This window comes from Halichoerus grypus, chromosome 5 (genome assembly GCF_964656455.1).
Source record: "Halichoerus grypus chromosome 5, mHalGry1.hap1.1, whole genome shotgun sequence".
NCBI lineage: Eukaryota > Metazoa > Chordata > Mammalia > Carnivora > Phocidae > Halichoerus > Halichoerus grypus.
This window is the reverse complement of record NC_135716.1, coordinates 66393529-66420743: the sequence shown is the minus strand read 5'-3', so window position 1 is coordinate 66420743 and position 27215 is coordinate 66393529. Positions and strand designations below refer to the sequence as shown.

Here is a 27215-nt window from a genome sequence, read left to right as displayed (position 1 = left end):
CTGGTTTGATGAAAATCTTTCACTAAAATATCACTAAAAAGATCAGATAAGTACCACCAATTGAAATAAAAACACTAGTTGAATCTGTGGTGCTTTGTACTCAGATACAAAAGTTCAGTAGCTCTATTTAAATAAATTTAACTGAAATTTATTTAAAATGTGGGACAAACATATATGTTTATATATATATATACACACATATACATATATTATAAAACAATGCATTATGTACACATTAACATACTTGGGTAATTAAATATGTTTTATTTTATAGAATTTAATGCAATAACATTCTAATCTTAAGGAGGTCAAGGTTCAAAGACCATTTCACTGTAAAAAGCATCACCAAAATGACTTTGCAGGATTTGAGGTTGACTGGCTCTGTGGAGCTTACTATTAATTTGTTTTTACCTTTGCTAACTAAAGTGGTTATATCTTTCTATTTTTCAATGTCAAAAGTAATCAACATGCTTCTGGGCTTAGAAAATTATATTCATATACTAATAGGATTTAATTTAAAAAACCACAACCTATTAAATACAGTACCATAATGGGGAAAGGGCTATTATTTTAGACACAGATGTTTTAATAATCCTACATGAACATCCCACTAAATGTACCTCCTCCTTCTAATCTGTTTTCTTTACATCATTATTCATTCTTGTAACTTCAACTTTATGTAAAATAAACTCCAAATCTACATTTACCCTAAAATCTCCTTATAATTTCCTATTGAAAATTTCCACATGTTTATCACAAGGCCACATCTGACTCACCGTCTAAAACAGAATTCATTCATTCATTCTTCCATACAACAATATTTATTGAGTAGTTACTATGTTCTAGAAACTCTTCTAGACACAGGAGATACATCAGTGAATAAAACAGACAAGATCCCCTGAGCCCATTGGGATTCCATTACCAAGTGGCGGTAAGGCGATACCTATAATACAAAATCACAATATATACTATGTTGGATGGTGGCAAGTGAAGTGAAGAAATTTATGAATCTTGGAAGGAGACTAAAGAATACCAACGCGAGGGGCGCCTGCGTGAATACCAAGGTGAGTGAAATTTTAAAGAGGGTTGTCAGTGAGGGACTGACTGGTAGTTAACTTCTGAACAAAACCTGAGTCAGGAAGAGGGGATGAAATCTAGTACACAGGTGGAGGGCTTGGTCATAGATTGGAGCACAAATAGTTCATTTTTAGCAATAAGCTGGAAGGCTGAGTATATTGAGTACAAGTGTGGGTAGGTGGGAAGATGGGTAGTAGGAACTTGTGGATATTCTCTTCCATTTGCTGCTGGTTTTTTTTTTTTTTAAGATTTTATTTATTTATTTGTCAGAGAGAGAGCACAAGCAGGGGGAAAGTGGCAGGCACAGGGAGAAGCAGGCTCCCCGCTAAGCAGGGAGCCCAATGTGGGACTCAATCCCAGGACTCTGGGGTCATGACCTGAGCCAAAGGCAGATGCTTAACTGACTGAGCCACCTAGGCACCCCTATTTTCCTAGTGTATTAGATCAGTTACTGCCAAAAGTGAGAATATGGAAAGATGTCTTGGAGGCTTGAGGATAAAGGGAAAGAAATAAAATTAGAATCACATTTGATGTTAGAGCTCACTAATTTTGCATTTTTCTTTGGCTCATTCAGTTTTGCAGATATAAGCATGGGGTAGATAGATATTTAGATGTAACTAGAATTGAGGTTTTGTCAGGTCTGTCTAAAAGTGAGATAGTAGCAAGGGAGTTTAGGGAATATGCAAGGGAATGATTATAATGATTATTATGGGAAATTACTATGGGTAAGAAAGAAAGTTTGAGGTCCTATTTGGAGGGAGCCGTGGAAAAAGGGTAGAAGGGTCAATGGATATAGGTTCCCATTGAACCAATAAATTGTTGGAGTTGGGTATGTGAGGGAGTAAGCCAGAAAATTAGAGCTGAGACTTGCAGAGTAGAATTACTGAAATTGAGATTATGGACAGGAGCCAGATGTTGGCAAATACAAGGTATAGGGCATAATGGTGTGAGAGAGGACTGAGATGGAGTAGAGGACAAAATCCTTGGAGAGAAGAAGCTTAAGGAACTAAAAAAAAAAAAAACAGGATATGAGAAGGATCATTACAGGATTATTAAAATCACCAAGAATTATGAAGCAGTGTTGGGGATAGTGACAGTGAGCCAGGAGTTGAATGATTAGAGATGACTTTAGGGTTTTCCAATGACAGTGGCAAGGAGTGGCAGATGGTTTGATGACATGGGATTTAAAGCTAGGGAAGCTTGAGAAGGAGGGAGGAAGATGAGCTGGAAGTAGCACTGAGGAGCAAGGAGAATGCTCTCCTTACCTACATTCCTCATGGTAAGAGGTTATAGGAGAAAAATGATCAAAATTTGAGAGAGCTCATAAAGAAGCAGTGTCTACAGAAAAAGTCAGGGCCAAATAAAGCAAGAGGATGAAGGAAAGGGGTTGCTCAAAAATGATGGTGAGTTCTACTGGAAAGGTTTCAGGAATTGGGGTGGGTGACAGATGTGGTCAGAAAAGAGGATGTACAGAGAAATAGGGAGGTGAGAGACGTGATCCCATGAGCAATGAGATCTGTAGGATGAGATGACCCCAAAGTTTGGATTTTCCTAGAGTAACCTATTTTTTTTTTAAGATTTATTTATTTCAGAGAGAGAGAAAGTGAGAGAGAGGCAGGGGAGGGGCAGAGGGAGAGGAAGAGAGAGTCTCAAGCTGACTCCATGCTGAGCGCAGAGGCTGAAGTAGGGCTCGAGCTCACAATTTTGAGATCACAATCCTGAAATCATGACCAGAGCCAAAGTCAAGAGGCAGATGCTTAAGCTTAACTGTCTGAGCCACACCCCTAGAGAGACCTATTTAAATAGGATTAAAGTCCACAATGAAACTGTTTCTGATCCTCTCAAGATGGTGGGCAGTGGTGAGATAGAATAGGGGAGGGGAGTAGTGAACAAGAAAGGATAGGGCCAAACATGTACCCAACCCCTTCTTCCCTCCAGGGCAGCAGCTGTCTTACCCAGAAAACCAAACTCCAGCTTCTTCTTGGTTCCAGAACACAAAGTAGTGCCGTGAGAAACTCAGTCTTCCAAATCCATATCTCAGAATCTGCATTTACAGATAAAAGATATTCTAGAGATCATGAAGCCCTACTCCTTTCACAGAAAGATGAAGATCCCAAAAGGGGATAAAGAACTTTGGTAAGATCACAAAGTTCATTACAGGCAGCTGATACTAGGAATCTGATGGCTTTATCCCTGGTCAGATGTTCTTTGTCTTACACAATATTATGATTTTGGCAGGTTACAATTTTAACAATGAAAGTAATGAGCTATTTTGAAAGATATTTTTAAATATTTACATAGTATAAAGAACAATGAGTTTATTTCTCATTATATGATGTTGATAACATCATATAATATTAAGTATTTATGGCATGCTTACCTCTCCTAGGTAATGTGATGATTTTTACACACATTTTCCTTCATTGCCACAACAACTCACGAAGGCACGGTGTTATCCTTCTCTGACACATAAGCAAACCGAGTCACCAACCCAGTCTCTATTCCGGCCTGCCTAAATGTGCTCAATTCTCTCTTTGTAGACCCACGTAGACTTAAATCCTCACCAACTTGATATTTTGTTTGATTGTTCATTTTTCACTTCTCAGCCCTTTCTGTACCAGCTGACTGTGCACAACCCTTATGGGACCTTCTCCAACTCTTCCATCTCACTTGGTTTCTGCTCTGCTCCTACTCTTGCCTGCCTGATTGGCAGTGTCTGTGTACAGCCAGGGACCTGATTTGGGCCCTTTTAGAGAGCCAAATAGAGGTCCATAGTTGCATTTTCAAATACCTCCTGGTCATAGCCCACACATACTCTTGGTTACTTGTTCAGAAGCAACTCATTCTTTCTCCTACCATGAACTATTCATTTTGCTACTTCTATTTCTAGGACTTTTTTTGCTACTTCTATTTCTAGCACTGCCATTCTCCTAGAGCTATAAAGTGAAACCTTAGAGTCATCTTTTCTTTCCTCCTCTCCCCACTCTATTACATTAGTTTCAAATTTGTTTCAAAGTTCTATACATTGTACTCCTTTCCATTCCAACCTCTGTTACACATTCAGGCCTTCATTACCTGTTCACTATGCTTTTTTTTTTTTTTTTTTTAAAGATTTTTTATTTGTTTATTTGACAGAGAGATAGAGAGCACAAGTAGGCAGAGAGGCAGGCAGAGGGAGAGGAAGAAGCAGGCTTCCCGCTGAGCAGGGAGCCCGATGCAGGGCTCGATCCCAGGACCCCGGGATCATGACCTGAGCCGAAGGCAGCCGCTTAACCAACTGAGCCACCCAGGCGCCCCTCACTATGCTTTTTTTAAGAGAGTAGTCCTTTCTCTTATTTTTCTACATTTCCATTAGTCCTGTTAGTTCTATGGTCAATTAACTTTCCCAAAGCTCTGATCCAAACATGATACCTCCTATTTCTAAAACCTTCAATAATTGCTTGTATGTAAGACTTTTCATGATACCTTTCCCATCTTCCTTCTAAGAGTTTACATTTCTTCTATGTACCAGCCAAACTGAACTGTTTCTAAAACATATTCTTTTATTTCATGTCTCTGCTTCTGCAGTCCATTCCACTTGGAAAATACACCTCTCTTAATCCCCCTGTTAAGATTTTATCCACTCACCTCTGTCTATCTTAATTGTCACATACTCTTGATTCCCTAAACTGATTTGATCTCTACCCACTTTGAAGGCCCTCAAGAAGTATATCTCTATACCACAATTATGGGATTTCTTCTGTGCTTTGCATTATAGTTTTTTGTTCATGAGCTGACTTCAAATATCTGAAAGTCTGTCATGCGAGCAAGAGATTAAACTTGTTCCACAAATCTCGAGTGTAAAACCAAGACTAATGACAAAGAGATACAAAAAACAGCTTTTAGTTCTACATAGGAAAGAATTTTCTGACCTTCAGAGTTGTATTGGGCTGCCTCTGAAAAGAGTACATTCCATGTCATTATAATGTTCAAACATAGATTCAAAAACTACTTTTAGCAGATGTAGTAGAAAAAATACATGAATTGGACCAGATGGTCAGTAACTGTACCTTACAAGCCAGTGATTTTTTTTTTAACTTTATGTTTCTAAAGGCACTTCAGAAACCCAACTTAGATATAATCTTGTCATATACTGGTAGGTTGAATCTACTATTACTTTCCTTTAAATCTACTACTGCTCAACTGCCCAATATCAGAATAAAAAGAATTCATTCAGACAACAAACTTATAAAGTTAGGAGTGCAACCAAGAAAGGAGAGATAGATCTTCATTCTTTAAAAAATTTAACAATACTGTTTTATAAATAATACCCTGCCCCTTGAATATAAATATGTATATAATAGCCTGGCTATTCCTTGAATATCCACTTCACAAATTACTTCTTAAGTGTTTTATAAAATCTGTGATAGTCTTTTTCTTTTTTTGTATTATTGTCTTTCATAATATGACAACAGAATGCTAAAGACTGCAATATCAACTGTAAAGTCATTTTACCCCACTTGACTCTGCATATCACATACTTGGGACCTGAAGTAAATATAGTGCATATGCATACTTTTGATATGCAAAGGGATTTTCTAGTATCTCTTTTTATATAACTTGATTTGACAACAGTGACAGATGATTATGATAGTCTTGGAAATTTACAGTGAATTCCTTATCAGAAATGTGAATTTCCTTTCAAAGTAGAAATTTAAAAATAATTTAAACCACTAAAGGAAACATTTCTTAGAAAGTGACTGTTTTAATCTTTATAGATAAACAGACAAAGTCTAGGAACAGTCAATGGACACAAGGAAAAAACCTAACATGCAAGCAAACACATAGAAAAAAATGTTCAACCACACTAATTATTAAATAAATTTACATTAAAACAATGAGATACCATTTCACACCTATCAAATTAGCAAATATTTTTAAAACAATACTCAGTATTGCTGTGGCTATAGTGAATCTAAAGTACATTGTTGTTGGTATTATAAATTAGCATAATATTTTTGGCAGTTATTTGGCAGTACATATTAAAATCCATTAAATTTCCTTATTCTTTGACCTAAGAATTGGAAATTTCAGGATGTATCTAATGAAATGACAAAGAAAAACCTGTTTGCATAGGCATTCATTGCTATATCAGTAACAACATAAAATTTCCAATTACAGGCAAGTGTTTTCAGATAATACTTCCATTGAGTTAAATATTAAACAGCCATTAGAAAGTATAATTTAAGAAACTATATAACAATACTGAAAAAAATGATAGGCATGTGATTAAGCATAAAGAGCAAGATTCAGAATAATACCTATACTATTATTATAATTCTGTATAATTTATGCTATATGGACAACAACTAGAAAGAAAATTTTATTTTTGCAAGAGCAATATGGAAAAAAACTATGTACCTTTTACATTTGCTACATTACCATGCATGCCATTTCTTTATGAAAGTAACAGCAATATTACACTTAGTCTTACTATGTGGATCAGTGGTGAGTAGATTCCTCAGCTAGTCATATCAAACCCCTTGGTGTCAGATTTTTTAGTGTGCATTATAAAGCTTTGGAAATAGGTTCTCTTCAAGTTCTTTCTGGTTTTATTATTCCAAGATTCCAAATGATTGGAAACGAGGAGTGTATTAGTTGAGGGAAGTCTCTGTTAGTTGAGGAAACTTAGCTTTTCCTAATAGTGAAGATAAATTATAAGATCTTAAAAGCACCTGAAAGTGGCAGGTAAACTTCATTTGAGGCCACAGTAATAGTTACCCTGTATTAGGTGCCAACAATGTACCAGACACTTAACTTGTACTTTACTTTTATTGCCTCATTATTTGAAACAATCCTGTGAGTTTATTTCTCCCTGTTTTCTGGAGGAATAGGTTGAAGCAAAAGAGAAAATAAGAAATTTGCTTAAAGGGGTGCCTGGGTGGCTCAGTTGGTTAAGCATCTGCCTTTTGCTCAGGTCATGATCCCAGAGTCCTGAGATGGAGCCCCCCCATCAGGCTCCCTGCTGAGCAGGGAGTCTACTTGTCTCTCTTCCTCTGCCCTCCCCCCCATTTGTACTCTCTCTCTCTCTCTCTTGCACGCTCATGCTCTCTCTCTCTCAAATAAATAAGATCTTTAAAAAAAATTTTACCTAAAGTCACACAGATCTTATTGGTAGGTCTAGAATTTGAATTCAAATCTATTTCCTCTCCTGTTCATGTTCTTTGCATTTTAATAGACTACCTCCCAGAGGGTATCATTTTAGAAGAAATATTCCAACTTCAATCCTTTCCAAGTTAGTCCCTGTACCAAACTGTTACAAACCAACAAGGGTATCCGGAGTCACTGCAGCCTAACTGCTGAGCACTGGCCTAACATGCTGTTTGTTAAAGCCAACATTTCTGTTGTTCCGTGGAATAGACCACCATCTCATGCCCTTGATTATCCACTGATGGAAACCGCTGATGAATGTCTAGCTTTTCTAGGCACAGATGCAAAGTTTGAGGACATTTTTTTCTCTATTCTCACTCTCTTTTATCCAGAGTAGTAAAATTTTAACAGTGGTCAAACAATCATGTCAAAGGAGTAAGTATTTAACAGTTAAAAAAACAAAGTTCAACTGAGTAAATTTAAAGACTTAATTGGCTTTATTCAACATTCCATGAATCTACCCAATAAATAGAAAGAAGCTCTGAGGAGCTATACTAAATGGAAGACTTTTATAAGCAGGAAGGAGGCTAACAAGAAAGTCAGCAGCAAAAGTGGATTGTTGCAGGCAAGGTCACCTTCCTTTGAGGGACAGCAGGAGTCTATCACGCAGATTACCTCACCAGTGCTGACCAGGAAATTCCAGTCTGAATGGTTAAGATTACATTCCCGGAGAGGCGGAAATTTTATTTAAGTTAGGTATTAAGTCCTGGTTTGGTGACTGTGGGCTTAGCACAAGTAACTCCATTTGGGGCCTGTTGTCTCTTTTTAAACAATATCCCCTTTTATGGGCACCTAGGTGGCTCAGTTGGTTAAGCGATTGCCTTCGGCTCAGGTCATGATCCTGGAGTCCCAGGATCAAGTCCCACATCGGGCTCCCTGCTCGGCGGGGAGTCTGCTTCTACCTCTGACTTTTACCCCTCTCATGCTCTCTCTCTCATTCTCTCTCAAATAAATAAATAAAATCTTTTAAAAAAAAATAAAATAAATAAACAATATCCCCTTTTTGATCAGACTCCGCTAAACCGAGAGATGTGATTGAAGTTGAAGGCATGAGTATCATTCCCTGCTACTGCTCTGAAGTTCTCAAAATTTTTGTCTGATCCTCTGTGTGGTATTCACAGATAACATTTTGTTGTTGTTGAATCTCTGTGTCATGAATTCAGGTTCACATTTTTTTTTTTTTTTTTTTGTCAGTCATTTCCTCCATTCCTTTTTTGATGTTCCAGTTTAAAGGAGATCATTTGCTTGGTGGTTAGTGGCTCAAACATATATTTAAAACTTTCAAGAAAATATAGTGCCCTGGGGAGATTACTATGATTATTGTAAGCAGGATAATTCCCGATGTCTGGAGTACACTTCAGAGCCATGGTCCCCAAGATCCAAATCAAGCAAAATCAAATAAGTCAAAGAAAAACCACATTGAAGGAGTCACTTCCTTAAGCCAAGTGGATTGTTCAGTAATCTTATGTAGCTGAGTTTTCACTTGTCCAGAAATACTAATTCAGATACAATAAGTGGTGTTGGTCACAGCACAGACACCTCCTTGTTCAGCTAAAAGATAATCAAGGGCTATCCTATTAGCTAGAACAACCTTGGCTGGAAAGTCTAAGGATCTTTTTGGGCAGCTACTGCTTTTGCCGAGGATTCTGCAATATTTTCTAGAGTTAAGGAGAGATTCCTGATCATAGTCTCATTTGTACTCATCCCTAAGCAGGGAAGTAGGGTCCTGCCAAAGGAAGTGAATTCTGAATCATAAATGCCTCCTGATGGGTCCTTTTCAACTCAATGACGTAAATTCAAGGGAGTTGACAAATGAGGTGTCTCAGTTTGTGAACAGTTAGGCACACAGTTAGATAACCTAAGAGGCATTCTCTAGTTTTACACCAGCCATCTAGGCATTCATTGGCCCAAGAAGAATGATAACCACCACAATAGACACATATTCTGTTGGAGCACAACCACGCCTGCTAAGGTGGCACTGTGAATGGGTTCTAGCATTGTGGACAGATCAGTTTTTGATGGCAAATCCAGCAGTCTGAAAGGTTACCCCCCCTTGGCAATGGCTTGAGATATCATTATCTTTCTAGGCCAGAGAAAAGCAAAAATGGACAAAAGAATCATAAAGACTTTCATGGTATAAGAATGAGGAAAAGTATTGGTCAGAGAGAGAAGGAAGAATGAAAAAAATGTTCTTGATCTGACATCTAGGGAGGAAGCACTCTACATGGATGTCAGCTACTTCTCTTCTTTATCAATTTGATTCTGAGGACTACAACTGTACTCCCTTTATAATTGGGAGATGTGGTCCCAACATTCAAGCCCCTGAAGTTTGTGGCCATCTGGGTAGTGAGGACCAGTGAGGACTTGGTATAGTTCCTTTCAAGGAGATTCAAAGGCAATCTGTGCTCTTAACGATTCCAAAACAGAAGGGTAGGAGACAATTTTAAAAGTTTGGAGAGACGTAGCCAGATATTTGAGAAAACAAGAAGAATTCAGAATCCAGTCCACTCTATAGGTAGATGAAAAACCTTCAAAAGCATTTAACAGGACTAGAATCTAATGTCTACAAAAGTGCAAACATAATTTTTCTCTCTACAATCACCCCCAATTTTTACCAAGATAATCACACTAAAACTAAATTGTTTGTATTAAACTTGGCCTGATTATTTACATAAGTGTGGCCAAAATTGTGATTGACCATGTAAGTTCTTTTTAAAGACTATTTTGCTGGAACTTTTCATAAGGAATCTCAGATTGAACTCTTAAAAGTTTCTGAGGCCAAGAGGCCAAGCCAGGGACTCATCATCAGATTTCACTGCATTATCTATAGTTAGGGTGAATTCCTCTCTTCTTGTAGTCCCCCCAAATATCCTGAGGTTCCTGACCTTCCTTACTCACCTGGTAAGACTGTTGGGTACCAAGACCCAGGCCAATTTTTCCAAGCATTTCCTTAAAGCTGTCTGGTCATATGTGAGTCAATATACATCTCTCTCAAATATGACATTCCCGTCAAAGCCATGGTACTACATAGCCAATGTTTCCAGCTGTGTCCCATTACAAGGAGAATAGATTCTTACTGAACTTATGCAAATAAATAACTAATTTTCATGAAATTAAAATAGGTATCCTTGTCTAACTCAGGAACCCTTGCTTTCAAGTACACTTCTTAAATGAACAATCTTGTCTAATTAGAATTTTTCCCATAATGGCCATTGTAATTCTATGCTGATTTTATTTAGATTTTGCCATTTTTGTAGCTATTTATAGCTTCTGGGACCACAGATCTTAGACGTAAAATAAGCGGGTGTGCTGGAAGGTGGCCCACTCAACTCTGGAATTTAAGGATCTCATCCTTTTTTAGCTAAGCCTTTGGGTACCTCAGAGCCAAACTAATATCTAAGAGGGATGTGCTGCTGAGTTGGAGACTGTGGTGTTTCACAATGTACCTCACTGCACAGAAATTTTCTTGAGGTTGGCAGTGTCAATCTAACCTGTTTCAAGACCAACTTATCTTAACATGGGAATTTCAGAGTTAGGTGGAGAGCACTCTAACTGCTTTTAAGTTCTGACCCATGCCCACCAATTTTGCAACTTTTGGCCTCAGAGAATTCCATTAACAATAACTTTATCCACACAAAACAAGGGCACCTTAACACACCAGCAGTAACCAAGAGATGCTAGTGCAGGCTGGCCAAGCAAAGACCCTGTGTGCACCACCACCAATTCCCAACATGGACCCTGGGACTATGGAAAGGACTGACAGCAGACCCAACAAACGGGGAACTGTGGGCTAAACCACCAGCAGTTCCAAACAAATGGGAAACTGTGTACTATCCCACCAGCAGTTCCCAACATGGAATGTGGGGACTGAACCAAGGGTTGGGGTTTCCCAATCAAACAGGGAATTGCAGTCTAAACTACCACAGTTCCCAACATGGAACTGTGGAAAGCCAATTAGATCAGGAGCTCAATTCAAAAAGAGCAGAGCTCAGAACTAAATGGAACTTACCCATGGCCATCAGAAACAGCAAGGAAGACAACTCAAAGGATTCACAAGTACCATGTCTCTGTTTCTTGTTGACCCCAAAGCCATCAGAAGTTTTCCTTCCGATTGTGACACTGCCAACAAATCTGTTAAAAAAACAAACTTTAACTGAGTAAATTTAAAAATCTAATGGGCTTTATTCAATAACTCATGAATTGGCAGCATCCCATCCAGTAAGTAGAAAGGAACTCTGAAGAGCTGTACCAAAGGGAAGACGTTTATGGAAGGTGGGACAAGGAAGTTAGCAGCAAAGAGTGGATTGTTTCAGGAAAGGTCACCTTCCTTTGAAGAATGACAGGGTTCTATCAGGCAGACTATCTCACTATCTGTTGACCAGGTAATTTCAGTCTGGCTGGTTAAGACTACGTATTCCCAGAGAGGCTGAAACTGCAACTAGATAAGGTATTAAGTCTCGGTTTGGTGATGTGGGCTTAGCACAAGTGAGACTATTTTGGGTCTGCTGTCTCTTTTTTAACACAGTGAAATCTCGGGCAATAACCAATTAATTGGCAAGGTACTAAAGGGAAGTAAACTATTGGAATTCCTGAACTCAAATAATTTAGGTAGCCTCATATTCTTCCTTGGAATAACACGTGATGTCAAAGTTCTTTTTTTAAGAGATAAGAAAATAACTTATAATGTTGTGATCATGGGAAAAATATGAATTGAGAGATGTCCTTTAAAACTTTTAAAATTAGGGAGGATTAGAGTAAAATGAGAACAAGCTCATTTGCCACAACACTAGAATAATGGATTATCCCTGGGAAAATTTTAAGGGATAATTTTAAGTCCTAAACCTACTACTGGTAACTCTAAGTATTTGGAACTTGTTATCTATTTGTAAATGAATCAAATATAAATAGGCTCAAGAAGATCTATGATAAGATAGTAGATAATTACATATCAGGTTAGGGGTAAAATGAAAACTTTGGAGGAATTTTGTATCTCACAAGTTAAGGCAGCCACATCTTCCCATGAAACATAACTGGTGAGCATAACTCAGGTCCAGTGTAGCAGTTCTCATGTTCATTTATGCCTATGAGTATACAGTTACTAGTAGTTCATATATATATAGGAATTTACTTTTATATGTGTAATTAAGTCAACATTACTATGTTGTTCGAAATGCATGTGTAACCAGGTAAGCAGAAAGCTTTCCTTGTAACCTATGAACCTTTAAATTGACACATTCTGTTCCTTTACATAGCATTCTGTTCTTTGACATAGCATTCTTTAGGTCAATTGTTTCTTTTAGGTATGAATCTTCATCTCCTCTTTGGAAGCCTACATAATGTTTTAATTTCTAGGCATTACTTTTTTTAAGATTTTATTTATTTATTTCAGAGAGAGAGAGAGCGCACAAGTGGGGGGGGGAGGGGCAGAGCGAGGGGGAGAAACAGACTCCCCACTGAGCAGGGAGCCCAAAGTGGAACTCAATCCCAGGACCTTGGGATCATGACCTGAGCCAAAGGCAGATGCTGAACCAACTGAGCTACCCAGGCGCCCCATAGGCATTATTTTTTTAGTGCAGTTTTATGATTACAGAAAAACTGAGCAGAAAGTACCGAGTTCCTGTATATCCTCTCACCCCTCTCACCCCTCCCACATCCACACACACACTTTCCCTATTATTAACACTTTCCATTAGTGTGGTACATTTGTTACAAGTGAAGAGCCAATATTGTTACATTATCATTAACTAAAGTCCACAGTTTAAATTAAGGTTCACAATTAAGGTTCACTCTTCTTATTGTGCATATCATGAGTTTTGACAAATATATAATGACATGTATCCACCATTATAGTATCATGCAAAATAGCTTCAAAGCCCTAACCACCCCTAAGCCCACATATTTTAATGGAGGAATCTGCTTCTCTCAGCAGGCAATTGGTTTAGCATGAGTGATGACATTGCACCCAAGCAGATAACTTGTTGAACCTTTATAAAGTAATGAAGAAAAGTCAATAGAACTCAAAATATTGGAAAGGTCAATACCTACTCCAACTCTTGCTGGGAAAACTGCCAAGCTCATACTAATACTATCTTTGGTCTGCTCAAGTACAAAAAGATGATGAATGAACCCAAGATCTTTGGGTATATCACTGTTAGAAATAAGAAAGAGGGGCACCTGGGTGGCTCAGTTGGTTGAGTGTTCGACTCTTGGTTTCGGCTCAGGTCATGATCTCATGGGTCATGAGATCAAGCCCCATGTCAGGCTCTGCACTCACCAGGGAGTCTGCTTAAAGATTCTCTCCCTCTGCCCCTCCCCCAACTCTCTCTCTCTCTAAAATAAAACTTTATTAAAAAAAGGAAATAAGAAAGAGATTTACCTATTATAACTAAGCATGATACCAAGAATTGAACATATCATTTGATAGACTCGAAAGTTCTAAAACATGGTTAGCAGAACCCAATATATAATATAATGTTGTCCAAGGGATAGATGTTGTTCAAAATTAGTCTCCTAAGGATGAAGAAAAATTTTAAATGACATATGGCAGTATTTATATGGCAGTATTATATGGGAAAGGCTATCTGAAAAGACAAGAGTAAAGTAAAAAGTGAATAGGGATGTTCCATATACTAGCTAGCCATTAACAAAGTATGATTAGTAAATTTATTTTTATGAAAAATTTTACATTAAAAATTCTTTACAAAAGAATATTGTTCTTTGGACCTATTGTTGTACTTCATCATGGTTTGTACCCCAAAAAATAATGCTGAGGAGTTGGTAGGAAACAAAACTACATCACATTAAGCAAAAGAAGGAAAACTTCTTTCCTTGGGGAAAAATAGCCCTAATTTAAGATACTGATACTGTGGTCGACATGGCATTCAATTCCATCATTTTCTGTTTATACCTCCAGGCTATTTAGCATCACCAGAGAAAGCCACAAAATCATGCCAATTGGACTCACAACAAATTATGGTATCTACCATCAACCACACATCTGTTCAGAAATCATTTTACTTTTTGTCTCCCTATATTCTATTACATTGCAACTGTATTAAGCCCTTTCCAATCATTTCAAGACTCCATCCCTGAGATGGTGACATTTTCACTTTACTGAAAAGGTGGATACTATCCAATTAAAGGTTCTCTACAACCTCATCATCCACTCTACCTAACCCCTATCCCAAAGAAACATGTTTACTCTTCCACCCCAGTGCCCTCTATGTTAGCCCATCTCTCCTTCTCTGAGACTTTTTCCACCTGCCATCTTCTCTTTATTGTATTTTCATTCTGTCTCCATGTACTTTTTATTCTATGCCTAGACATGTAATTGAGTTTCTTTAGCCCCTCAAAAAAAAGTTTTTTTTTTCATCTTTCAGTTTTCATTGTAGGTTACATATATTGGCCCTTAAGTAGTAGATCAGGCTAATTATATACTATATATAATAAATCACATATTATATAAAATATATAAACTTATTGTAGAAGTTGCCTGAAAATAGTCTGGAAATCCTTTTGCCAAACAGAAGAGGAGATGAAGAAAGAGAACCCTAAGGATGTTAAATTGATATGGGGCCTCCCATTTTCAACTAAAGTCAACTAAACTGAAATGGGTATTCCAATGATTTTCTTAGATATCCTAGAGGATATGGATAATTCCCCCAGGCTTTCTCTAGTACCTTGAAATGGAAATCCCAGATCCAGTTCTGATCTCACACCTTATAGTGACAGTTTCTGGAAACCCTATTCTGGGTCTCTAGAATTGGTGGTTGAGACTCATCAGAGATTATGTCTCATACCTACCCACCAGTAAAATCAATACATATATATGTGTGTGTGTGTGTGTGTGTGTGTGTGTGTGTGTATACACAGAGAGAGAGAGAGAGAAATTAATCATAGAAGTAAGTTCTTCCATTCCAGATATACTAAACATCTTTCTGAGGCAAGTATACTGTCCTACCAGATCCTAGAATAGAGACTTAGAGCTGAGATTACTGCCCAGAGACTCATATAGAAGGTAACAAATTGTATAAATGTTCTCTTTCCTTCAATCCCACTTTGAATTCCTCTGCCACTTTTATTACTCAGAGTAACCTATTGGCTGTGAGCCTTGCAATGCGGAAAGCCATAAATCAGAGTCATTCTCATCAGTGCCACATAGTAAGGTCTCATCCCAGAAAGGAATAAAGCCATAGATACAATTTGTCCCTAATATCTGTACTGGATGCTCACAGCTGGTTCTATTGTCTTTGGAAAATTGAACCAAAAGCAACAATAACAGTTTGGTATGAGCCAGGTGCTTTACATGCATTATCTCATTTTTGCTTACAACACTACAACATAATATTTTTACCCCTACTTTATAGATGAGAAAGGGAAGTTCAACAAATAAGTGGCATAATGAAGGTTCAGATGCAGTCACCTCATATTCGGGCATGCTAAAGCCCACACATTTTCAGCAACATATCACTGTTATCATATTATATAAAAATGATAATGATTAATGACTATTGACTACATATTCCACACCAAACACTGTACAATTTAATTTAATCCTCATAACAGCCCAATAGGCAGGTACTATTTTTATTTCCATTTATAGTCACATAACTTGCTTGAAGTCTGTGTTAGAAGCAAAGCTGTCTGACTCTGGAATGCATGCATATAACCACTGTTAAATACTTTGGTGATCGACAGAATATACATCTTGGGAACATTGTGGGAAAGGTCATCTGTCTGACATGGTATCTTGAGGGTCCAGTACAGACATCGGAAAACATAAGACCCACCATGGCAAGTTTTTTTCCCCCCCAAATCTACATATTCCCATCGAAGACTAGGATGGCCTGAAAGAGGTCTCATAATATGGACATCTGTCTTGCCTTACTCTGGAATAGGCTCCACCTCAGACACTATGTCCTGCTTCATGAAGAAGCTAATTTGGTAGAGAGCTGTCAAATCACACCTGAACCTACTAACCCTTTTGCCTTCTGTGCCTTGGACTTCCCATTTCCCCTCACTAGAGCTAAATTCTGCATTTGAATTGATTTCTCCCAAAACCCTACTTAAACCACACCTTCATGAGTGAGTCAACATAAATCCCAACTAAGATCCTCCTCCAAACTACTGACACTTTGTTATGAAGTCCTAGAACACTTCACGACTGAACCTGATAGTAATTATTCAATATGTATTGATGAACAAATTTAATGAGTTCTTAAAATGCATTTACAATGTCCAGTTTACATCTTTCCCCAGCATTGCTAATTAATTGAAATAAGATTTATTGAGATATTCACAAATACCATTCAACATGATTCTAAAACTTACCTGTTCTTTGTTTGTTATCCCAAACTTACGTATTTCTATGGAATATTTTCTCTGTTCTTCCTTAGTCTCCTAACATATCGTAGTTTAAATTTATGGTTTCAGAGTAGTGCTAGGGCCTCATATACTCTAGAGAACTTCAGTACTTAAGGATGCAGGGAATGTAGAGAACGCCTACAATTCTGATGATGCCAGCAGTACTTCATCTCTCTGCTTTTGCCCATGCTGCAGTGGAAACCGGTGGGGTATGAGCACATGTAATAGAGGGAGCCACTGTGGCAATTCATACTCAGGCAAAGTTGCTGCCAAAGTTCTCTGCAAGTAACTACACCTGACTAGGTTACTATTAAGAATCATCCAAAATCATAATATTAGGATATAATCTAAGGCAACAGCCATAATTTTGCAGTGAAGGAAGTGCTAAGAAAAATCAAAGGACCACAACCACTATCTTCACATTATGGTGCCTGGCAAATATTAAAGAGGGTTAGTTCATGAAGTAAGTTTTTGAAGAACATAAGGATGTTCCAAAAATATTACAGTTGATTATAATGAATAAAGATAGTGCTGTGAGCCACTCGTTCCTTATTGCCAATGCAATAAAACACCAATATACAGATATATATATAATGTTAGTTTAGGCAGACACACTTTGAGGTATGCTAATGGACCTGAAAGTCAGTTGAAAATATGTTTTAAGTATTTTATAACTCTCAATTCAAAAGGCTACTGGAGGAATTATTTGTTTATTTAAATACTCAAAATATATGTTTACTACGTGCCATGTAAATTCTAAAAGCTTTACAAAGGTTAATTTGTTTAATCCTCATAACAACCTTGTGAGGTATGTACTATTATTATCTCCATTTAACAGATGTGGAAACTGAGGGAGAGAAGTTACATAACTTGCTTGAAGTCATACAGCTAGAAAATATTGGAGCCGGCTTTCAAACACTGGCTAGTAGGCTCAGTCTGAACTCTTTACCACTGCGCTATGCACTCCCTCCAGTATTTATGATTCTGATGGTTTAAAATGACAAATGCTGGGGGTGCCTGGGTGGCTCAATTGGTTAAACGTCTAACTTCAGTTCAGATCATGATCCTCAGGATCCTGGGATTGAGCCCTGGGTCGGGCTCCCCACTGAGCAGGGAGTCTATTTGTCCCTCTCCCCCTCCCTCTGCCCATCCCCCATCCCTGCTCATGCTCTCTCTCTCAAATAAATAAAATCTTTTTAATAAAATGACAAATACTTGAAATGTCTGAGGACACAAAAAAAGAAAAAAATATATCATTTTTTCAGTCACCAAGTGTTCATTCTACAACTATAAAATGATAGGCACTATACTGGACATTGGGGATGTCATGGAGAGCAAGATATATAAGGTCTTTAACTTTAAGGATCTTATCTTGTAGTAGGAAATATAAGCCCCTTGAGACAAACATAGACAAATTTTGCAATATGGGTAGAACAGGAACGACATGTCTCCCAGACTAACACTAGTATGGGAGACTTCCTGGAGAGATTCCAATATAAAAAGAAATCCAAAAATTGAGTAAAAATTATTTGGGGAAACAAGGAGCAAGAAAGAGCAAAGATGGTAAGGAAAGGGAAAGAGGAGTCAGCATGTTCCAAGAGATGGAGGAGATTTTTTTAACAAAAAAATTCAGTGTGTTTGGATTGTAGAATGTGTGGTGGATATGAAGGGAAATAGGCTGACTAGGCATAAAGGAAACAAGTAATACAGTGCCTTTTAGGCCTTGTAAAGGGATATTGATTTTTTTTTTTTTTATCCTGAGAGCAATGGGCTATCTTTAAAATCAACGCAAGTGAGTAACATAATCAGATTTGCATTTTAGAAAGACTCTTTGGATGCAGTGAACAGATAAAATTTACAACAACTCTGAAAACTTGGACCAATGGCCTGACCATTAATATGGAGGCCAACGAGACTGGACTAAGAAGCACAAGTACATGCCAAACCATGCTGGGCCACTGTGAAAGAGCTGAGGAAGGTGTCTCCCTCATGCCTCACTGCCTTTTCCCTGGTTGCAAAGCTGAACAATGGTGCAGGTGGACCTCAACTGCATGTCTGTCATCTTTTGCAGCAGCCAAAGTGTTGCTTGACCCATTCCCTGACCATCATCAGTACCTCTCCATTTATACCCATGTATTCCACATATCTCTCAGGAAGCAAATGGCAACAAGAGGGGACTAAGCAGGTGCCACTTTATACCTTGGGAGGTAAAACCTCCACTAGTTAAAGGACTGATGTAGCTGAGACAAGGGAATCATTAAAAGCAGTTTCTTCAGGCTCTTTTAGCTATTCAGCAAGTCAGAAAATTAGATAGTGAGCATAAGACACAAATACCTCTTGGTCCAGCCAAGAGGCTGTGTGTATATATATATATATGACTTTTAAATATGTGCCTAGCATTTTTAATCTATAGTTGTAATATATCAAAGTGTGACTTGCTTGGACCAAGAGGTATATATAGATAAAGAAAGAGATACCGATGTGAGATACATCTATATACTGATTATAGATATACTGATGTGTAAAGAAATTCAAGATATATAGTTGCAGTGTAGTACATTGTGCATGACTTTAGGGAGAAATATTAGTGATACAGGAAAATATTTCTAAAACAGTGTTAAACCAAAACAAACAAACAAAAGGCAGATACTCTAGTATATAAAGATACAGAAAGAATTCTGTATAAAAATTATATTAAACAAATATTATGAGTGTCTGTTTTGTATGAGGCACTGTTCTAGATGCTAGCAATGTAACAGTGAACAAAACATAAAGCATAAGAATCTCTAACCTCTAGGAGTTCACATTCTGTTGGGAGAAGTCAAACAAGAAACATAATAAAAAATTAAATTATATAATATGTTAGAATATGATAAATACTGTGGGAAAAAAAAAATAGAGTAACAGGGAACAAAGTTTGGGAGGTACAACAGAAAATGGGTGCTTAAGGGAGACCTGACTGAGAAACTGACCATTTAGGAGGCTGGTGGATCTAACTCCTCTATCTCATTCTTCAATAAAATGTTGATGTTAGTTATTTCTTTTTTTTTTTCTTAATGGGCAATTTATGAGTGATTGTTTGGGTTTTTAATGCTTCTCCTTATTCTCCACAAAGAAGATATACTATATTTACAATTGGGAAAAAATGTAAAATAATAATAATCTATAGGGTTGACTATAAAATCAGAAGCTCTACACCAGGTCCAAATGGTTTGATAGGTAGTTTTGCCAATATTTGAAAGAAAAAAAAAATCATCCAAACTGTACACAGACTTCCAGAAAATGGAAAAAGAGAAAATTCTTCCCAACTCATTTTATAAAAATGATAAATACTGGTTCCAAACTAGGAAAAAATTTTTTAAATTACAGTCTCATTCATTCATGAATATATGTAGAAATCCTAACTAAGGGGCACCCGGGTGGCTCAGTTGGTTAAGCGTCTGCCTTCGGCTCAGGTCATGGTCCCAGGGTCCTGGGATTGAGCCCCGCATCGGGCTCCCTGCTCAGCGGGAAGCCTGCTTCTCCCTCTCCCGCTCCCCCTGCTTGTGTTCCCTTTCTCACTGTGTCTCTGTCAAATAAATAAATAAAATCTTTAAAAAAAAAAAAAAAAAAAGCATCCGACTTCAGCTCAGGTCATGATCTCAGAGTCCTGGGATTGAGCTCCGCGTTGAGCTCCATGTTGGCCTCCCCACTCAGTGAGGAGTCCGCTTGTCCCTCTCCCTCTCTCTCTCCCCATAAGTGTGTGCTCTCTCTCTCTCTTTTTCTCTCTCTCCCCCAGATAAATAAATAAATAATCTTTAAAAAAAAAAAAAGAAATCCTAACTAAAATATTAGCAAACTAAAACAAAGTATATAAAAAGATAATATACCATGACCAAGTTGAGTGAATCCCACGAGTCCAAAGATGATTGGATCTTTAAAAATCTATAAATGGGGGCACCTGGGTGGCTCAGTCGGTAAGCCTCTGCCTTCGGCTCAGGTCATGATCCCAGGGTCCTGGGATCGAGCCCCGCATCGGGCTCCTTGCTCAGCGGGAAAGCCTGCTTCTCTCTCTCCCACTCCCCCTGCTTGTGTTCCCTCTCTCGCTGTGTCTTTCTCTGTCAAATAAATAAATAAAATCTTTAAAAATAAAATAAAATAAATAAAAATCTATAAATGTAATTCACCACATTAACAGATTAAAGGAAAAAAACGTGATTATCATAATCAGTGCAAAGTAAGCATTTGATAAAATCAAGATAACATAGTAATACAAAAAAAATCTGAGTAAAGTAAGAACAGAAAGATAGCTTTAGCCTGATAAGGGTATCAATAAAAAACCTACAATAAACATCATTCTAAAGAAGGAAAAGTTTAAAGAATGTATGTTAATATCAGAGAAAAGACAAAAATACCCTCCATATCCACTTCTACCCAATGTTGTACTGAAGGTCTTAGCCAGTACCATAAGAAAACAGTAAGAAAGTAAAGGCATAAGACATGAATTCATATGACAGGATTTTATGATTTATATGACAGGATTATCTATAAGAAAATCGCCAAACTCTTCTGTACAAATTGATTATTTAAAATATGGAATAGTTTAACAAGATGGCTGGATATAAGATCAATATATAGAAGTCAACTGCATTCCAGATACCAGCAATAAACAGTCAGAAAACATAAATTAAAAGACACTCTCCTCCATCTGAGGACACTATGATAAGGCAGTTCTCCCAAGCCAGGAAAAGAGCTCTCGCCAGAATTCAACCATACTGGCTCCCTGATCTCAGAATGCCAGCCTCCAGAACACTGGAGTTAACGTCCAACAACCAGGCTCTTGTCACCCAGGGTTTGTGGAAACACCATCCTCATTCCCACTCAACATGGCAGCCTTGGGGATCCCAGGGATGGGAGCCCCCATCTCAGAGACTAGAGGAAGGTCCATCTCTCTTCAAGAAATTGCATTCATGGTCTGTGATTGGTGCTAAGTTTAAAATAATGGACTTCCAGTCTTTGTAATAACAACTTATGATGTACAAGTATGTTCCAAATATCCTCAGAGACACCTCAGAATAACCCTATGAGGATGGGTTATTTCTCCCTTTCGCAGATGAAGAAATTCTACCTCAGGGAGGTCAAATAACTCATCTTAAGCCCCGTAGCCTGCAAGCAGTACAACCAGAATCAGAATCCAAGTCTCCTGACTCCAAATCACACATTCACACCTGCAACACTAAATGGAAGACTTAGCCTCAAGAGATAGCTTCTACGTGACCCCAGGAGAGATCCAGAATGTTCTGCATTCTACCACTTATACCACTGTTCCTACATTTCTTGGGATTCTTGACTCCAGGAAGACAGAGTAGACGCTGGCCACCGCCAGAGACTGCCTGGGTGTCACTCTTTTTTCTAACCTAGAAAATAAGGCCACTGGTTCATTTTCACTCAAGCAAACAGGTGGTAGACATATCCCTCCTCTGGCTACATTTCTTAACATAAATTACAGCAACTGGTTACCCTGTGATACATAGGAAAGTGATGATGTTTGCATATTTATTTTGCAAGTGGCCATCATACTGTCTTAACTATTTCTAATTATTTTTTAGTTTGTCTACTTTGAAAACCTAAGAAACCATTGTATCCTTCCCAAACATTAATTTTGCAACTTCTTTTCTAAGAGTCTGTCCCACTTCTTTCCCCTAGTCTAATCATTGGCTTAAATTTCTAGAATAATAATTAATAGTAATAAGAGAGGACATGCTTGTCTTACAACAGACTTTAAAGGGACTGTCTCTTAGAGTGGCATTTTCTAGATGTTATTTGGCCCCAAAATTCCTTTTTTGCACAATATCAAATAGGCTCCTGTGTTCCTCAAACATAGTTTGGAAAATGCTATTTCACGATTAGGGATGAAGTCACTACTGACTGAATATCTTTATCACTAGGAAATCTGTTTTTAAGAGTAATGGATGTTGAACTTTATCAAATGCTTTTCTGGCATCTACTGAAAACATCTGAGTTTAAAAACAAAAAATAAAAGGGGTGCCTGGGTGGCTCAGTTGGTTAAGTGTCTGCCTTCGGCTCAGGTCATGATCCTAGGGTCCTGGAATCAAGCCCTACGTCAGGCTCCCTGCTCAGCGGGGAGCCTGCTTCTCCCTCTCCCTCTGCCTGCCTCTCTGCCTACTTGTGCTCTCTCTCTATCTCTCTGTCAAATAAATAAATAAAATCTTAAAAAAAAAACAAGGATAAAGAGCACACCATTAAAACAACATCAAATAATGACAAACACATATAAATAAATTATACAAAAGATGTTAAAGATCTTCTGTTCAACCAAAGTTATCATAGGGAAAGAGACAAGACAGTGACAAAATGAGAGAAGATATCTGCAACCTGTATAATCGACAAATGATTAGCATCAAGAATATATAAAGAAACTTTGCACATCAATAAGAACAGAACATCTGATAGAAAAACGGGCAAAAGACATGAGTAGACATTTCACAAAAGAGAAAACACATATGGCCAATAAAGAAATGTTCAATCTTATTGGTTATCAGGGAACAGTAGTATATTAAGACCATAATGACATATCATTTCACATCCAAGCAATTGGCAAAAACTAAGAAATCTAACATTACCAGGTGTTGACAGGGTATAGCATATTAACATTGACATTGACATTGCTTGCATACGTATAAATTGATGTAATCACTTTGGAGAACAGTTAAACATTGTCTTGTAATATCAAACAAAGACATGCCCCCCAAATCTAGCAATGCTACTTTTGCACATGTACACGAAGAGATACATATAAGAATGTACACTAGAAGAGTGATATGTAGGAACAACACAAAAGTCTGTCTACAAGTAAATGTATGAAAAAAAAAGACCTGTAGTAGATTCACACAATGGGATAGTATACAAAAGTCAGGACAAATAAACTATAGTTAAAGTAACAAACAAATCTTAGCAATACATAATTGAATGAAAAATGAAAGTACAAATTTACATGCAGAATAAGCATAATACTTTGCTATAAAGTAAAAACAGTTAAAATTGCATGTTTTTAGGGATACAGATGTTTAAGATAAAATTATATTCTAAAATAGGCAAGAGCATGAATGATAAGCACAAGATTTAGGACAGTAATTATGTCCAAGAGAAGAGTCAGAGTTATAGGGTGAGGGAGGATCACACATGTAAATCATGTCAATATGTTGGATGATGAGTTTCCTCTGTTTACTGTATTAATTTAAAATTTTTTAAATTATTAGTTAAAAATAAAACACCGTGTATAGGACCAATGATTAGAACCAAGGTTATGATTAATCCTATTTGTTTACATGTTTGTTGGTGTGTTTGTTTGTTTAAATCAAAGCCCTTTAGAATTATCTAGGGAAGCAAGTCTCACCATTAGTTTGGAAGTAGGGAGTATAGGGGAGTAGTTTTGGGGTTGATTATACATCTAACAGCTGTCACAACAAAAGATAACTACCATTTATTAGTCCATTGGAGTTCACAGATATTTTACCAACTACTAATCTGACTTTTACTGCTACAAACATACTACACAAAATCTTTACAACTATATGACCTTTACACCTTGAAACTCATATATTTAAAAATATATTCTCTGTAGCCTAAATTGCCAAACTCTTTTGCTTTTTGGAGCTCTACTGCAATTCCAGCCTCAGGACGATGCTCCCCAGGCTTGGACTCCAACTCCAGCCTCTCTCCATCTTAGGAGGGATTTCAAAGGTGTTGTTATCTTTGGCTCAGTCAGGTCTGGTAAGATAATAAGCTTCACATTTATATGGGACATATCAGTTCTCAGCAACTTTATCATCTCATTTGATTCTCAAAACAATTCTCTGAGGATATCAACCTACTATTATTATGCTCATGTTATACAGAAGGGAACTAAGACTAAAATTAGGTATGTGACTTGCCCAAATTCACACATCTTGTAAGTAGTAGAGCTAAGAGCCAGGCATTCAGATTCCAGGTCTCTATTTCTATGGTAATGCCCATATTTCAGAAACTTCCACTACTCTCTTTCCTGAGAAAAAGGAAAGATTAAAAAAAGAAGAAGATGCCATATAATTTTTTGATAAATAGCAGTTGGCAGAACCATAGATTGGAGTGATGACATTGAGCTTATGACAACAGCATTGTCTCAGTGGCATGGCGGGGGGGCTCTATCTCAGGATAGATGTTCAATGAGATCTAGGAGGGAATATCTCAACCTTCTACACAGAACAATAACAATAAGCATTTGACAAGTAGTAGGGCCTTTGTTAGCATGTTACAATGCCAAAACTTCACAACCTGCCTAGCTATCTGAAACCCTGTAATCTATGAAAGTAATTGGATAGTGCCTGCTCCCTCCCATGGTTATGATCACTCTGGGCTCTACAGGAATGTCTGCAATAGATTGGCCATATTAGGAAAAGGAGGGGGGCATTGTCCCCTTATTAAACACCTGCCATGTGTTTTATTCACGTGGTACTCATGATTGGGAAATGCAGGTTCAGACTGATGAATATCTTGCCTAAAGTCACTTTTCTGGCAAGTGGCATACCTAGAATTCAAAACCAAACCTTTCAGACTCCCATGTCTGTGATGTTTCTACTATAGCTGTCTCCTAAACTCATGAAGTAGCAAGTTAGTCACTAACTCTGGAGACTCCTTTGGGACCCTTCTCAATTTATAGATTCATTATAAACCTGGAGATTAGGCATATGAGTCATAAAAAAGGCCATTTTTTGTTGATTATCAGATACTTCATGTGTCTTATTTCTAATCCCTTCAACAACCCTCTGTATGAGATATTATAGCCATTCCATTTTTGTGTATGAAGAAACCAAGGGCCAGAGGCAGAGTGCGGTATGTTTCACATCACACCTCTGAGTTTCAACATGCCTACCTCTCATCCCCCACAGTTTATTCCAATGGTTCTTTCTTCCCTTGCACTTGCCTGTTTTTCATGTCAACAGCAACCTAAAAGGAATAATTTTGTAGTTTTAAAATACAGTATTCTTAATAGATTCCATTCTAGTTCAGCTGACTCTTTTGTTTTTAGCTCAGAATGTTTTACTTTTGCACTGTTTTGAGCTAATTTTATCACAAAGATTGTGCTTTTATGAAATGAAAATAAGTTAGTATGTATTTAAGACCATGTTTTCGACAATTACAAACCAAAGGGCAGATCCTAAGTCTTAAGAGAAAAAATGTTAACAGCTGAAGTTATCAATAGTTCATCCAATAAAAGGTTGGATTCCCCAAAGGGGGGGAAAATATATATATATATATATATATATATATATATTATATTTATATATATTTAAGTATTCTCTTTTTTATGTGTGCCTGCTTTAACAAATTACTTCTTTGCATTACTACCAAAGACCTACATAATTAAATAAATGTAGTAATTTCTTACTGATCTTTGTAGCTTTGTAAATTATGTTCAGGTTGATTTTTGCTTTGTTTTGTTTTACTGGGATAAGGGGGGAAGTGGCTTATTGCAAGCAAGCCACAAATCCTGAAGGAAGAAGGATGGATAGAAGAATACTTAGATTATGTCCAAATCTTCCCATACAGGCAGAAGTTCTTAATAATTTGAGTGATTTAAAAATGGAAGTGCCCTTAATAACTACTCTCCATCTTCAAAATATATTCAGATAAAGACTAGAATATCATTTGGATATTCTGAAGGGGATTAAGCACCTGATGGAGAAGTAAGATCTCTTTCCAACTCCAAGAATCCATGAAATACTGTGAAATAAGTAAAATTTCAGTTTGTAAAGGTTTGCATCCCACAATTTTACTAACGTTATTAATTGTCTATCTTTAGACAAACAGTTTGATTTAAAATAACCATACCAAGGACCTCACAGCTGTGGCTGCATATGGGACCAAGACAGGATTTAAAGTAGCTGAGAATTATAGGCTTATTATATCTCAAGAGGATCAATTCAATTCTAGGCTGCATATATGTACAGCCATCCTATAAAGCATCATATTTAGAAACATGGAACTTTTCTGGGATCATGCCCCAGTAGCCTCTATTATTATTATTATTATTATTATTTGTAACTTGTCAACACATTCACTCTGGCCAGCATTAAAGACAATTTAGCAGCAGGTTCAATACTGCAGCAGTTCTGACAGTGAAAGCTGGTCAATATTGGAAGAGAGACTAGGAAAGGTGATGGCATCTTCTCATTTAGAAAGGTCATCTATGTATAGTGTGGGGTGGCCTAAAGTGAGAGAAGCAGACTGAATGACTTCCCAAGACCCCCTCTAGGCCTAGGTTCCTGTAATACTGTCTCTGCTTTTAACTAGCAGGAGCAGCTTATGGTAGAGAGACCAGTATTCATGCATTTGCTCATTCTTTTCTAAAAAAGCAATGGATTTTACATGAAAGGAAAGAAAAGAGAAAAAGAAAAAGGAAGAAGGGGAGTGAGAGGGAAGGAATGGGAAGCAAAACAGGAAGAGATAGAGAAGAGATATAGGTATATCATCTAATGGACAAAGTCCGGACTACCAGAGCAGCACCAGAAATCTGCACTCCCCTGATTCTGCTTAATTTTTGCCTG

At 37.4% G+C, this 27215-nt stretch overlaps 1 long non-coding RNA gene across 2 annotated transcripts in view; it reads right to left on the bottom strand.

The window, feature by feature from the left end:
* LOC118546386 (uncharacterized) overlaps positions 1-27215 on the bottom strand; it is a 298565-nt gene that overhangs the window by 252091 nt on the left and 19259 nt on the right. For both annotated transcript variants that reach the window (XR_013447871.1, XR_013447872.1), the window contains exon 2: positions 11276-11397. This is a non-coding gene — a long non-coding RNA (uncharacterized LOC118546386). The remainder of the gene's footprint in view (positions 1-11275; positions 11398-27215) is intronic.